The following is a 13,710-nucleotide window of genomic DNA, read 5'->3' on the forward strand; positions in this document are numbered from 1 at the left end:
GAACCACCCGGCCAGGTCTCTGACTTCCTCCCTATAGGCTGTCTCGTCGTTGTCACGGTTGTTCTTCTGGTGTTTATTTTTAGTGGCCATTTTGATTTATTTCATTAGGTGATTATTTGTGACTCCGTCGTTTCAGGTGACTATGCGTGTTTAAATCATCAGGGTTGGTTGCATGGTTCTGCTGCTTCCTTTGCTAGTTGTCACTCATGACTTGTGGAGACAGATTATGATGCCTTTGTTATGCAATAATGATCCACTGAACATACATCCTGTTCTGTTCATCAGCCATGAATTTGAACAATTCTCTCCCCTCACCACCGATAGTTTCATCCATGATAAAAACTAAGCTTGTTCTCCAGTGTGCACCATTGATTTTCTTCCCCCTCTACTAGAGACAGAAATGACAGGATTTTGTGTTCCACTTGGCCAATGACTTGGCTGTTAGTTAGCTAGCTACTGTGTGACAGTACCTCTGCACTATGTTGAACGATTGGTCTGGGTCTGTCTCATAGCAATTGAGGATAAGATGACCGACAAAACAGTGAATGGCAGTCCTCTTTGGAACACATTTAATTAACCTTTCCCATGTAAGTTTTTCATTTGAACGTCACATTGATAGACAGCTTCATTAGATTTTTTTATCATGAACTTTCAATCATTATTTACTTTAACTTCTTTACTTTAACCTTGGTCCATGGCTATCACCATAACATGCTTTGCACTGTATATTTTTATTTTATTTCTTAACAGCTTCCCGCTAATGATTTTGGTATGCTTCAAGAAGAGAGCCCTTCCCAACGATGTAGAGTAAAAAAAATATATAAGAACAAATAATAAATATATAAAATAATACAAATAAAAATAGTAACACAAAAGGAATAAGACACAATAATTAAGCTATATACAGGGAGTACCAGTATCATATCACTGTGCAGGGGTACGAGGTATTTGAGGTAGATACACTATACAGTGCATTCGGAAAGTAATCAGACACATTGACTTTTTACACATTTTGTTACGTTACAGCCTTATTCTAAAATTATTTAAATATTTATTTTCTCACCAATCTACACACAATACCCAATATGGACAAAGCGAAAACAGGTTTTTAGATATATTTGCAAATTTATGAAAAATCGAAAACAAATACCTTATTTACATACATACTCAGACCCTTTTGCTATAGTATAAGACTCGAAATTGAGCTCAGGTGCATGTTTTCATTGATTATCCTTGATGTTTCTACAACTTGATTGGAATTCACCTGTGGTAAATTCAATTGATTGGACATGATTGGAAAGGCACACACCTTTCTATATAAGGTCCCACAGTTGACAGTGCATGTTAGAGCAAAACCCAAGCCATGAGGTCAAAGGATTTGTCCGTGGAGCTCCGAGACAGGATTGTGTCGAGGCACAGATCGGTGGAAGGGTACCAAAAAAACGTATGCAGCATTGAAGGTCCCCAAGAACACAGCGGCCCCCATTCTTAAATGGAAGAACTTTGTGACCACCAAGACTCTTCCTAGAGCTGGCCGCTCAGCCAAACTGAGCAATTGGGGGAGAAGGGCCTTGGTCAGGGAGGTGACCAAGAACCCAATGGTCACTCTGACAGAGCTCCAGAGTTCCTCTGTGGAGATGGAAGAACCTTCCAGAAGGACAACCATCTCTGCAGCCCTCCACCAAATCAGGCCTTTATGGTAGAGTGGCCAGACGGAAGCGCCTCCTCAGTAAAAGTCACATGACCGCTCGCTTGGAGTTCTCTGCTCTGATGAAACCAAGGTTCAACTCTTTGGCCTGAATGCCAAGCGTCACGTCTGGAGGAAACCTGGCACCATCCCTACGGGGAAGCATGGTGGTGCCAGCATAATGCTGTGGGGATGTTTTTTAGCGGCAGGGGCTGGGAGACTAGTCAGGATCGAGGGAAAGATGAACGGAGCAAAGAACAGAGATCCTTGATGAAAGCTGCTCCAGAGGTTCATCTTCCAACCTGACAATGACTAAGCACACAGCCAAGACAACGCAGTCTCAATGTCCTTGAGTGGCCCAGCAAGAGCCCGGACTTGAACCCGATCTAACGTCTCTGGGGAGACCTGAAAATAGCTGTGCCAAGCTTGTAGCGTCATACCCAAGAAGACTCGGCTGTAATCACTGCCAAAGGTGCTTCAACAAAGTACTGAGTAAAGGTCTGAATATTTGTGTCATATTTATTTTTTGTAGATTGATGAGGAAAAAAACAATTTAATCAATTTTAGAATAAGGCTGTAACGTAACAAAATGTGGAAAAAGTCAAGGAGTCTGAATGCGCTGTATATACACACAAAAGTATGTGGACACCCCTTCAAATTTGTGGATTCGACTATTTCAGCCACACCCGTTGCAGACAGGTGTATAAAATCGAGTACAAAGCCACGCAATCTCCATAGACAAAAGTATGTGTGCGTATGTAGTGTATGTGAGTGGTTTTGTGTCAGTGTAGTGTGTGAGTATAGTGTATATACTGTGTAGTCTTGTGAGTGTGCATAGCGTCAGTGCAGATAGAATGGGTAACCATTTTAATTAACTATTTAGCAGTCTTCTGGATTGGGAGTAGGCGCTGTCTCAGAGCTTGTTGGTCCGAGAACCAATGCTCCGGTACCGTTTGTTCACTCTGCTACCATCCGGCAGTCTATGGCTTGGGTGGCTGAAGTCAGTGGCAATCTTTCAGACCTTCCTCCGACAGCCTGATATAGAGGTCCTGGATGGCAGGGAGTTCGGCCCCAGTGATGTACTGGGCCGTCCATACCACCTTCTTTAGCGCTTTTGCGGTCAAGGGCGGTGCCAAGACTCTTATCGCCGTTGGTGATTAGGCCTACCACCGTTGTGCCATCAGCAAACTTGATGGTGTTGGGAGTCATATTTGGCCGCGCAGTCGTGGGAGAACAGGCAGTAGTCGTGGGTGAACAGGCAGTAGTCGTGGGAGAACAGGCAGTAGTCGTGGGTGAACAGGCAGTAGTCGTGGGTGAACAGGCAGTAGTCGTGGGAGAACAGGCAGTAGTCGTGGGTGAACAGGCAGTAGTCGTGGGTGAACAGGCAGTAGTCGTGGGTGAACAGGCAGTAGTCGTGGGAGAACAGGCAGTAGTCGTGGGAGAACAGGCAGTAGTCGTGGGTGAACAGGCAGTAGTCGTGGGTGAACAGGCAGTAGTCGTGGGTGAACAGGCAGTAGTCGTGGGAGAACAGGCAGTAGTCGTGGGTGAACAGGCAGTAGTCGTGGGAGAACAGGCAGTAGTCGTGGGTGAACAGGCAGTAGTCGTGGGTGAACAGGCAGTAGTCGTGGGAGAACAGGCAGTAGTCGTGGGTGAACAGGCAGTAGTCGTGGGTGAACAGGCAGTAGTCGTGGGTGAACAGGCAGTAGTCGTGGGTGAACAGGCAGTAGTCGTGGGAGAACAGGCAGTAGTCGTGGGTGAACAGGCAGTAGTCGTGGGAGAACAGGCAGCAGTCGTGGGAGAACAGGCAGTAGTCGTGGGTGAACAGGCAGTAGTCGTGGGAGAACAGGCAGTAGTCGTGGGAGAACAGGCAGTAGTCGTGGGTGAACAGGCAGTAGTCGTGGGAGAACAGGCAGTAGTCGTGGGAGAACAGGCAGTAGTCGTGGGTGAACAGGCAGTAGTCGTGGGTGAACAGGCAGTAGTCGTGGGAGAACAGGCAGTAGTCGTGGGAGAACAGGCAGTAGTCGTGGGTGAACAGGCAGTAGTCGTGGGTGAACAGGCAGTAGTCGTGGGTGAACAGGCAGTAGTCGTGGGAGAACAGGCAGTAGTCGTGGGAGAACAGGCAGTAGTCGTGGGTGAACAGGCAGTAGTCGTGGGAGAACAGGCAGTAGTCGTGGGTGAACAGGCAGTAGTCGTGGGAGAACAGGCAGTAGTCGTGGGAGAACAGGCAGTAGTCGTGGGTGAACAGGCAGTAGTCGTTGGTGAACAGGGAGAAAAGAGTATCCATCCTCTTGATGTTTTTCCTCTCTCAATGTAGGTATTGATGTCTGCCATCGTCTTGGTAACAGCCAGTGCTACTTTAATGTAATGTTATTCCGGGAAGATAATATTAGTCTACAGGCCTTATTTTGGCTAATCTCTGAAAACTCTATTGGGGCACATGAAAGTAATTTTTTTCATTTAACCTTTATTTAACTAGGCAAGTCAGTTAAGAACAAATTCTTATTTACAATGACGGCCTACCCCGGACGACGCTGGTGCCAATTGTGCGCCAGCCTATGGGACTCTCATTCCCGGCTGGATGTGATACAGCCTGGATTCGAACCAGGGTGTATAGTGACACCTCTTGCACTGAGATGCAGTGCCTTAGACCGTTGCGCCACTCGGGAGCGGTGTATGTGGTGATGCTGCCTTGGTAAACCATTTACACCAAGTGTGTGTGTGTGTGTGTGTGTGTGTGTGTGTGTGTGTGTGTGTGTGTGTGTGTGTGTGTGTGTGTGTGTGTGTGTGTGTGTGTGTGTGTGTGTGTGTGTGTGTGTGTGTGTGTGTGTGTGTGTGTGTGTGTGTGTGTGTGTGTGTGTGTGTGTGTGTGTGTGTGTGTGTTTGCACATGCGTGTAAATGAGATACAGAATGAATGAGAGTAGCTCTATCATCTGCCAGGCTTTTTGTATTTAAGGCTCATTCTTAGGGCAGGCACACACAACATCAATCCACTGAAATCTCTGTCAGCCATCCCTCTAAAATATGTATTGTATATGATTCCAAGTGTCTGAACAAAAAAGTCATTTTCTCTGTCTGAAACATGATTTTATTGAGTTGAGAGCACCAAAGAGTTGTGCTCATCCACATTTATAGTTCCAAAATATTGTCTGAATACTCAAACAGATCAAACACTGCCATCCCACTACATTTTTCCTTCTTAATTAAAAGCTTGAATCCTCATTTTCAAAATGGCCACATTTCTCATGGTGGGAGTTCAATCCCCTAGCGTTCTGTTCCTAATCACTGTAGAATACATCCATGTGTGAGGGTAGATTTTTTTTTTATTCATCTGATTATGTTTGAGGACTGTATTGTTTCAGAAAGTGAAATATCAGACACTGTTCTACTGTAATTGATACCAGATCTGAAAGTGTGGTTGAACGCTTCCTTGCCCTCTCTTTTGTGTTTTGGTTTAGAAATTAACATACAATGAAGTTTGCTGTGCTAAAATGAAATCTCTCCTTTTCCTTCTCCCTCAATTCCAAAAAGTATTATACTTTTATTTTAAGAACAATGAAAAACAACTAAAAGTGGAGATTTGTAGGTAGTATAATAAAAGGCTCAGTTTCAGAGACTAGGAGAACAAGCCCCAAAAATATTGTTGGAGGCAATACTTCATACTGTAGTATGTGTCTGGTTTCAGTGTGTTGAATATAACAATTGTTTTCAATCATAACAATGCTTTTTGTGCTTTAGGAAAAATAACTAACATGAAGTCTTCAACAAACAATGTGCTATAAATGCATTCAGTGAATTTAAATAGACTACATGGCCAAAAGTATGTGAACATGCCTTCAAATTAGTGGATTAGTCTATTTCAGCCACAGAAACATCGTAAACAAATCTGAACTGTTGCTGTTAAAACGTATTTTTTATTATTTTATTTAACCTTTATTTGTATTATTTAACCTTTTACTAGGCAAGTCAGTTAAGAACAAATTCTTATTTACAATGACGGCCTACCAAAAGGTAAAAGGCCTCCTGCGGGGACAGGGGCCTGGGATTAAATATAAAAAATTAAATATGACAAAACACACATCACGACAAGAGACAACACTACATAAAGAGAGACCTAAGACGACAACATAGCAAGGCAACAACACATGGCAACACAACATGGCAGCAGCACAAAACAAGCCTACAAACATGATTGGGCACAGACAACAGCACAAAGGGCAAGAAGGTAGAGACAACAGTACATCACGCAAAGCAGCCACAACTGTCAGTAAGACAGCGGCAGGGTGGGAATGACTGACTGGTGTCCTTTCTAGGTGTTAGCAAGACTCCATCATCACAACCCAAGCAGAAAAATACATATTTAAATATACTTAAATCATACTTCATTAATATATTTAAGTATCTGTGATAAAGACACTAAAGTATATTTAAAATGTAATAAATATTTTTTTATAAATATACATTTAATAATTTTGTTAGCATTTACAGTTGAAGTCGGAAGTTTACATACACCTTAGCCAAATACATTTGAACTCAGTTTTTCACAATTCCTGATATTTAATCCTAGTAAAAATTCACTGTCTTAGGTCAGTTAGGATCACCACTTTACTTTAAGAATGTGAAATGTCAGAATAATAGAGAATTATTTATTTCATATTTTATTTCATCACATTCCCAGTGGGTCAGAAGTTTACATACACTCAATTAGTACTTGATAGCATTGCCTTTAAATTGTTTAACTTGGGTGAAACGTTTCGGGTAGCCTTCCACAAGCTTCCCACAATAAGTTGGGTGAATTTTGGCCCATTCCTCCTGACAGAGCTGGTGTAACTGAGTCAGGTTTAGTGGCCTCCTTGCTCAAACACGCTTTTTCAGTTCTGTCCGCACATTTTCTATGGGATTGAGGTCAGGGCTTTGTGATGTCCACTCCAATACCATGACTTTGTTGTCCTTAAACCATTTTGCCACAACTTTGGAAGTATGCTTGGGGTCATTGTCCATTTGGAAGACCCATTTGGGACCAAGCTTTAACTTCCTGACTGATGTCTTGAAGTTTCTTCAATATATCCACATAATTTTCCGTTCTCATGATGCCATCTATTTTGTGAAGTGCACCAGTCCCTCCTGCAGCAAAGCACCCCCACAACATGATGCTGCTACCCCCGTGCTTCACGGTTGGGATGGTGTTCTTCGGCTTGCAAGCCTCCCCCTTTTTCCTCCAAACATAACAATGGTCATTATGGCCAAACAGTTCTGTTTTTGCATCATCAGACCAGAGGACATTTCTCCAAAACGTAGGATCTTTGGTCTGCCTTTTTTTATGGCGGTTTTGGAGCAGTGGCTTCTTCCTTGCTGAGCAGCCTTTCAGGTTATGTCGATATAGGACTTGTTTTATTGTGGATATAGATACTTTTGTACCCGTTTCCTCCAGCATCTTCACAAGGTCCTTTGATGTTGTTCTGGGATTGATTTGCACTTTTCTCACCAAAGTACATTAATCTCTAGGAGACAGAACGCGTCTCCTTCCAGAGCGGTATGACGGCTGCGTGGTCCCATGGTGTTTATACTTGCGTACTATTGTTTGTACAGATGAACATGGTACCTTCAGGCGTTTGGAAATTGCTCCCAAGGATGAACCAGACTTCTGGAGGTCTAGAATTGTTTTTCTGAGATCTTGGCTGATTTCTTTTGATTTTTCCCATGATGTCAAGCAAAGAGGCACTGAGTTTTAAGGTAGGCCTTGAAATACATCCACAGGTACACCTCCAATTGACTCAAATGATGTCAATTAGCCTACCAGAAGCTTCTTAAGTCATGACATAATTTTCTGGAATTTTCCAAGCTATTTAAAGGCACAGTCAACTTAGTATGTAAACTTCTGACCCACTGGAGTTGTGATACATTGAATTATAAGTGAAATAATCTGTCTCTAAACAATTGTTGGAAAAATTACTTCTAATAAATTAGAAGTGTCCTAAAATTAGAATTCACTGTAAATGACCAAACATCATCGTATTATTTAGTATTTTACCTTTATTTAACTAGGCAAGTCAGTTAGGAAAAAATTATTATTTTCAATGACTGCCTGGAAACAGTGCATTAACTGCCTTGTTCAGGGGCAGAACGACAGATTTGTACCTCGTCAGCTCGGGGATTCGATCTTGCAACCTTTCGGTTACTAGTTCAACACTCTAACCACTAGACTACGCTGCCGCCCTGTATACTAGCATTATCAATGAAATTGTTTTTGAATTACAATTCCTGTACTTTCTTTACAAATAAAGTCTATTTATATTTTTCAAGTAAACTTTTACAAATAGACTTCTACTCCTTAACCACATTGGCTATTGTAATTAGCCATGTAAAGGTTAACTTGATTGACCAAGGCATCTTCTCAGCCAATGTTACAACAGGCTACTTACAAAGCACTTGTGGTGGGAGCAGCACTTTAGAAGTAAAATTAACTGTGCACCAGTAGCATTTCGCACTTTACTTGTTCACATTACACTGATAAATTAACAATGAAAAACATTTAATGTGTAACGTGTAATTCAAAGTACAACATTATTCGATTGGAAAACATCAACAAATGTGAATAAGCTAAATAAAAGGAAAAGCCTCATATTATAAATCAAAACTTAAACTGCAGAAAATTATCATGGGTAATGGTGGAAAAAAGTACTCAAATACCTGAATAAAGAGGCCTTAATGGAAAATGACCAAGTAAAGATGTCACCTAGTAAAATACTACTTAAGTAAAAGCCTAAAACGATCTGGTTTTAAATGTACTTAAGTACTGTCGTGGAAAAAGTACTAAATTGTCATACTTGAAAAGTAAAATAACTTCAAATTCCTTATATTAAGCATATCATCGTGTGTGTGTGTGTGTGTGTGTGTGTGTGTGTGTGTGTGTGTGTGTGTGTGTGTGTGTGTGTGTGTGTGTGTGTGTGTGTGTGTGTGTGTGTGTGTGTGTGTGTGTGTGTGTGTGTGTGTGTATGTGTTATATATATACACTGCTCAAAAAAATAAAGGGAACACTTAAACAACACAATGTAACTCCAAGTCAATCGCACTTCTGTGAAATCAAACTGTCCACTTAGGAAGCAACACTGATTGACAATAAATTTCACATGCTGTTGTGCAAATGGAATAGACAACAGGTGGCAATTATATGCAATTAGCAAGACACCCCCAATAAAGGAGTGGTTCTGCAGGTGGTGACCACAGACCACTCCTCAGTTCCTATGCTTCCTGGCTGATGTTTTGATCACTTTTGAATGCTGGCGGTGCTTTCCCTCTAGTGGTAGCATGAGACGGAGTCTACAACCCACACAAGTGGCTCAGGTAGTGCAGCTCATCCAGGATGGCACATCAATGCGAGCTGTGGCAAGAAGGTTTGCTGTGTCTGCCAGCGTAGTGTCCAGAGCATGGAGGCGCTACCAGGAGACAGGCCAGTACATCAGGAGACGTGGAGGAGGCCGTAGGAGGGCAACGACCCAGCAGCAGGACCGCGACTAATATGAAGCAAGGGCCAGCCAACGAGAGCATACAGGTAGCAGTGGTGGGTAGTATATGGGGCTTTGGTGACAAAACGGATGGCACTGTGATAGACTGCATCCAATTTGCTGAGTAGAGTGTTGGAGGCTATTTTGTAAATGACATCACAGTTTACAGTCTAACCAGACACCTAGGTATTTGTAGTTGTCCACATATTCTAAGTCAGAACCGTCCAGGGTAGTGTCGGGTCACGTCAATTCGAATCTGGTATTAGAACAAATTATTTAGCAAAGAGTATCTCATAATTTCTTTGTTCTTTAATTATTGCAAACACTTGAATGGTAAATATGTTGTTCGTATATACGGTCTCACTGTAACACCACGCAGGGCAGACAGAGAAGAGAACGACACATCCTTTGTTCTCCCTTATATACTCTGACAGAGATAGTTCCCGCTCATTGCTGGCCTGTCAGCAATGAGTGGTTTAAACTTACTCATCCTAAACTTACTCAACTTACTCATCGCGTGGTTTAAACTTACTCATCCTATCGTTGGCATGCAGGCTGGTCCCAGCCTCGTGACGCACTTCCTGTTGCCGGGTGTAGTTCTTGTCTTCAGCAGTTTACTTATCCGTAGTTTATATACTTAATATTGTAGCAATAGTTTCCCTGGTATATTATAAAGGTTATGCAAACAAATAGCCAGTTCAACCCTAACAGTAGTGATGCTAGACAGCCGGGCAGGTGCGGGCAGCGATCGGTTGAAGAGCATGCATTTAGTTTTACTTGCATTTAAGAGCAGTTGGAGGCCACGGAAGGAGAGTTGTATGGCATTGAAGCTCATCTGGAGGTTAGTTAACACAGTGTCCAAAGAAGGGCCAGAAGTATACAGAATGGTATCGTCTGCGTAGAGGTGGATCAGAGAATCACCAGCTGCAAGCGCGACATCATTGATCTATACAGAGAAAAGAGTCGGCCCGAGAATTTAACCCTGTGACACCCCCATAGAGACTGCCAGAGGTCCGGACAACAGGCCCTCGGATTTGACACACTGAACTCTCTGAGAAGTAGTTGGTGAACCAGGCGAGGCAGTCATTTGAGAAACCAAGGCTGTTGAATCTGCCGATAAGAATGTGGTGATTGACAGAGTCGAAAGCCTTGGCCAGGTCGATGAATACGGCTGCACAGTATTGTCTTTTATCGATGGTGGTTATGATATCGTTTAGGACCTTGAACGTGGCTGAGGTGCACCCATGACCAGCTCGGAAACCAGATTGCATAGCGGAGAAGGTACGGTGGGATTCGAAATGGTCGGTGATCTGTTTGTTAACTTGGCTTTGGTTATATCACAATCATATGGTAAATCATAAGCGCACAGCCTAGGCTACAGGGAAGCCTGCAATTTGGTCAGTGCACGCCCGGCAAATATGAAATAGCTCCTTATCAGTGAAAAGCATCGAAAACACCCCTAGCCCTAGGCTATTGCAATATTTCAAAATGCAATGGCAGGGTAAGCACAAGTCACATTTTCTGAGTGATTTTTTTCAAAAGATTTAACTGTAAAACGTATTGTAGTTTATTCCCATTAGTAGGCTACACCAGGACTAATCTCTTGGCAATAGCGGAGTGTCGGAGAGATCCCTGTTGAGTGCGCATATTCACTGTCTTCATTGGGTGAGTCAGTGCCACAGGAAAGTTTAGGACGATACTTTCCTCCTCCTGTCTAGATGGATGTCATGTTGTACAATGTGTCTCCCCTTTTCGCAGGCCTAGATTAGATTAAATAAATGTATTCTAGTTCGGGTTGAGCTGCTACCCCAAACATGAAACTCACACGCCTCCTATGATGTGTATTTAATTATGTTTGTTTACTGTTGAACTCGGATGGTCAGGTTGTTTTGTCAGCGGTGTTGTTGTATGCGGTTTTAACTTGTGCTGCCTACTTCGCATTCGGCTTAATTACGGGCTTGTTTGACAAGGGAAATGTGTAGTGTTTCTTGGGCACATTTATCACGTGTTATGTGTTAAATGATGGAATTGCACTAATTCTCACTTACTATGTCGGGATGATTTTTCTGGAAATTGTTGGCCCAGCTCCAGTCACTTTTACTCGTCCGCAGACACAGCAACGGACAGACAGGGGCACACACTCCAGCATCATTTGCAAACGCAGTATTTGTGTTTATTGAGTCCGCCAAATCAGAGGCAGTAGCGATGACGTGTTATATTGATAGGTACGTGAATTGGACCATATTGCTTTCCTACCTGAGCATTTGAAATTAAACAAGTACTTTTTGTTTCAGGGAAAATGTATGGGAGTAAAAAGTAGGGGAGAGCGAGGTAAGTTGTCACACGGGTAAATTGTCACACTGTTCATACCTCCAACACTAGAGCTATCTCAAAAACCAAATAGCTACTTTGTGTGACTACATGTTCAACTTCCTGTTCACATGTGGTCAAGGTCACTCTAATCTGAGGTGAGCACAAGTTTCTTATTTTTCCCCTTCAAAAGTAAAACAATGGCACTACATTTTATGCAATACAACTGTTTTTTTTAGGTATGAATGTTCAAGATTACAATTTTGCACTGAGTAGAGGAGACAATAACATGCCTTTTGGATACTTTAGCTGCAGTCCTATGTTGAGTTAACCTTGAGCTTTAGCCAACATTAGCACATATGTCAGTTTGGGGCAAGTTGTCTCAATGGTCTTGGGGCAAGTTTTCACATGTGACAACTTGCCCCAGTATACATAGACACATAGGACATGCTCAAAAAACATTGTGATATTGTGTAATCAGCTCTGATAATAGTATTAAATGTTACTGTAAATGGATTTGTCACATGCGTCATATTGAAGGGACCAAGGCGCAGCGTGAATAGTGCTCATCTTTAGATTTTAATGAATGCACTTCAAACAACAAAATAACAAACGCTCAACAGTTCCGTCAGGTACAACAACTAAACGGAAAGTAACCACCCACAAAACCCAAAGGAAAACAGGCTGCCTAAGTATGGCCTCCAATCAGAGACAACGAAAGACACCTGCCTCTGATTGGAAACCATACTTGGCCAAACATGGAAAATGAAACATAGAAATAGAAAACTAGAACAAATTCGCCTAGAAACAAAAAACCCCAAAACACACAAAACAACCCCCCTGCCACGCCCTGACCATTCTACTATGGCAAATTACCCTTTTCACTGGTCAGGACATGACAGGATTAGTATATATACGTATAGTTTAGAGCAGCAGACATATCCCTGGACTACACAAGACAGGCTCTGGCGTGTGTGTGTCTACTAACACACTACATGCCTACTGTATGAGACACACACACTACTTCATGCAGTGTCATGAATTTAGTGTGGTGTTATAAATTGCATTGTGGCAACAAGGAAAGTAGACAGGGAGGTGGGCGTAATACGCCTGTAATGGATATGTAATTACAATGAGGAAATGTGTTTTTGAAGGAAGGAAGGAAGGAAGGAAGGAAGGAAGGAAGGAAGGAAGGAAGGAAGGAAGGAAGGAAGGAAGGAAGGAAGGAAGGGAAGGAAGGAAGGAAGGAAGGAAGGAAGGAAGGAAGGAAAGAAAGATGGTTAGAAATTATAAAAGAAAGACAGAGAAGGTACAGTACACCACTTAGCATAATGTTAAAGGCAGTGAGGCAGGTGAAGTTGCAGAACAAATCAATCAGGAGTACAGCTAAGGATTTTGACATAAATGACCATACTCTAACTCGGTATCGTCAAAAGGTTACCAGAGAGGTAGTTGAAAGTCAGACAGCCATGCCAACAACAGTGGTTGGCTATTCAAAGCCACGGCAGGTTTTTTCAGCTGATTTGGAGATGCAGCTTGTTCAGTATATTACTAGGTCAGCTGACATTTGTTTTGGTCTGTCGCCAAGTGAGGTCAGAAGACTTGCCTACCAGTTTGCTGTGGCACACCAGCTGAAGTTCGCCCCAATGTGGGCAGAAAAAGAAAAGGCCAGCTCGGAGTGGTTTACAGGCTTCTTAAAGCAGCACCCAGCGCTGTCGCTGAGAAAACCAGAGGCAACTAGCCATGCCAGGGCAAGTAGCTTCAACAGAGAAAATGTTAATGCTTTCTTCGACAATGTAGCAGAAGTGCTACAGAGATATCAATTTGGACCAGGAGACATATAGAATGTCGATGAAACTGGGGTGACCCCTGTACATAAACCTGACAAAGTGGTGGGCAGACGTGGATTCAAACAAGTAGGGTCACTGACCTCCGCTGAAAGGGGAACCCTCGTCACACTGGCCTGTGCTGTCTCAGCCGCAGGGAATAGTATACCTCCATAGGGGCAAATCCCTCTGGGTGGATGAAAGATGTGCCATTTGTTGACTTCCTGAAACATTTTGTCGAGCATACGAAGTGCTCAAAGGAGAAGCCCTGTTTACTCCTTTTGGACCAAACCACGAGTCTCATCTGTCCATTGATGGACTCAATCATGCCTAAGAAAATGGCATAATTATGCAGTCATTCCCACCCCATTGCTCTCATCGGCT

The sequence above is a fragment of the Salmo salar genome, chromosome 12 (genome assembly GCF_965601325.2).
Source record: "Salmo salar chromosome 12, fSalSal1, whole genome shotgun sequence".
Classification (NCBI taxonomy): Eukaryota; Metazoa; Chordata; class Actinopteri; order Salmoniformes; family Salmonidae; genus Salmo; species Salmo salar.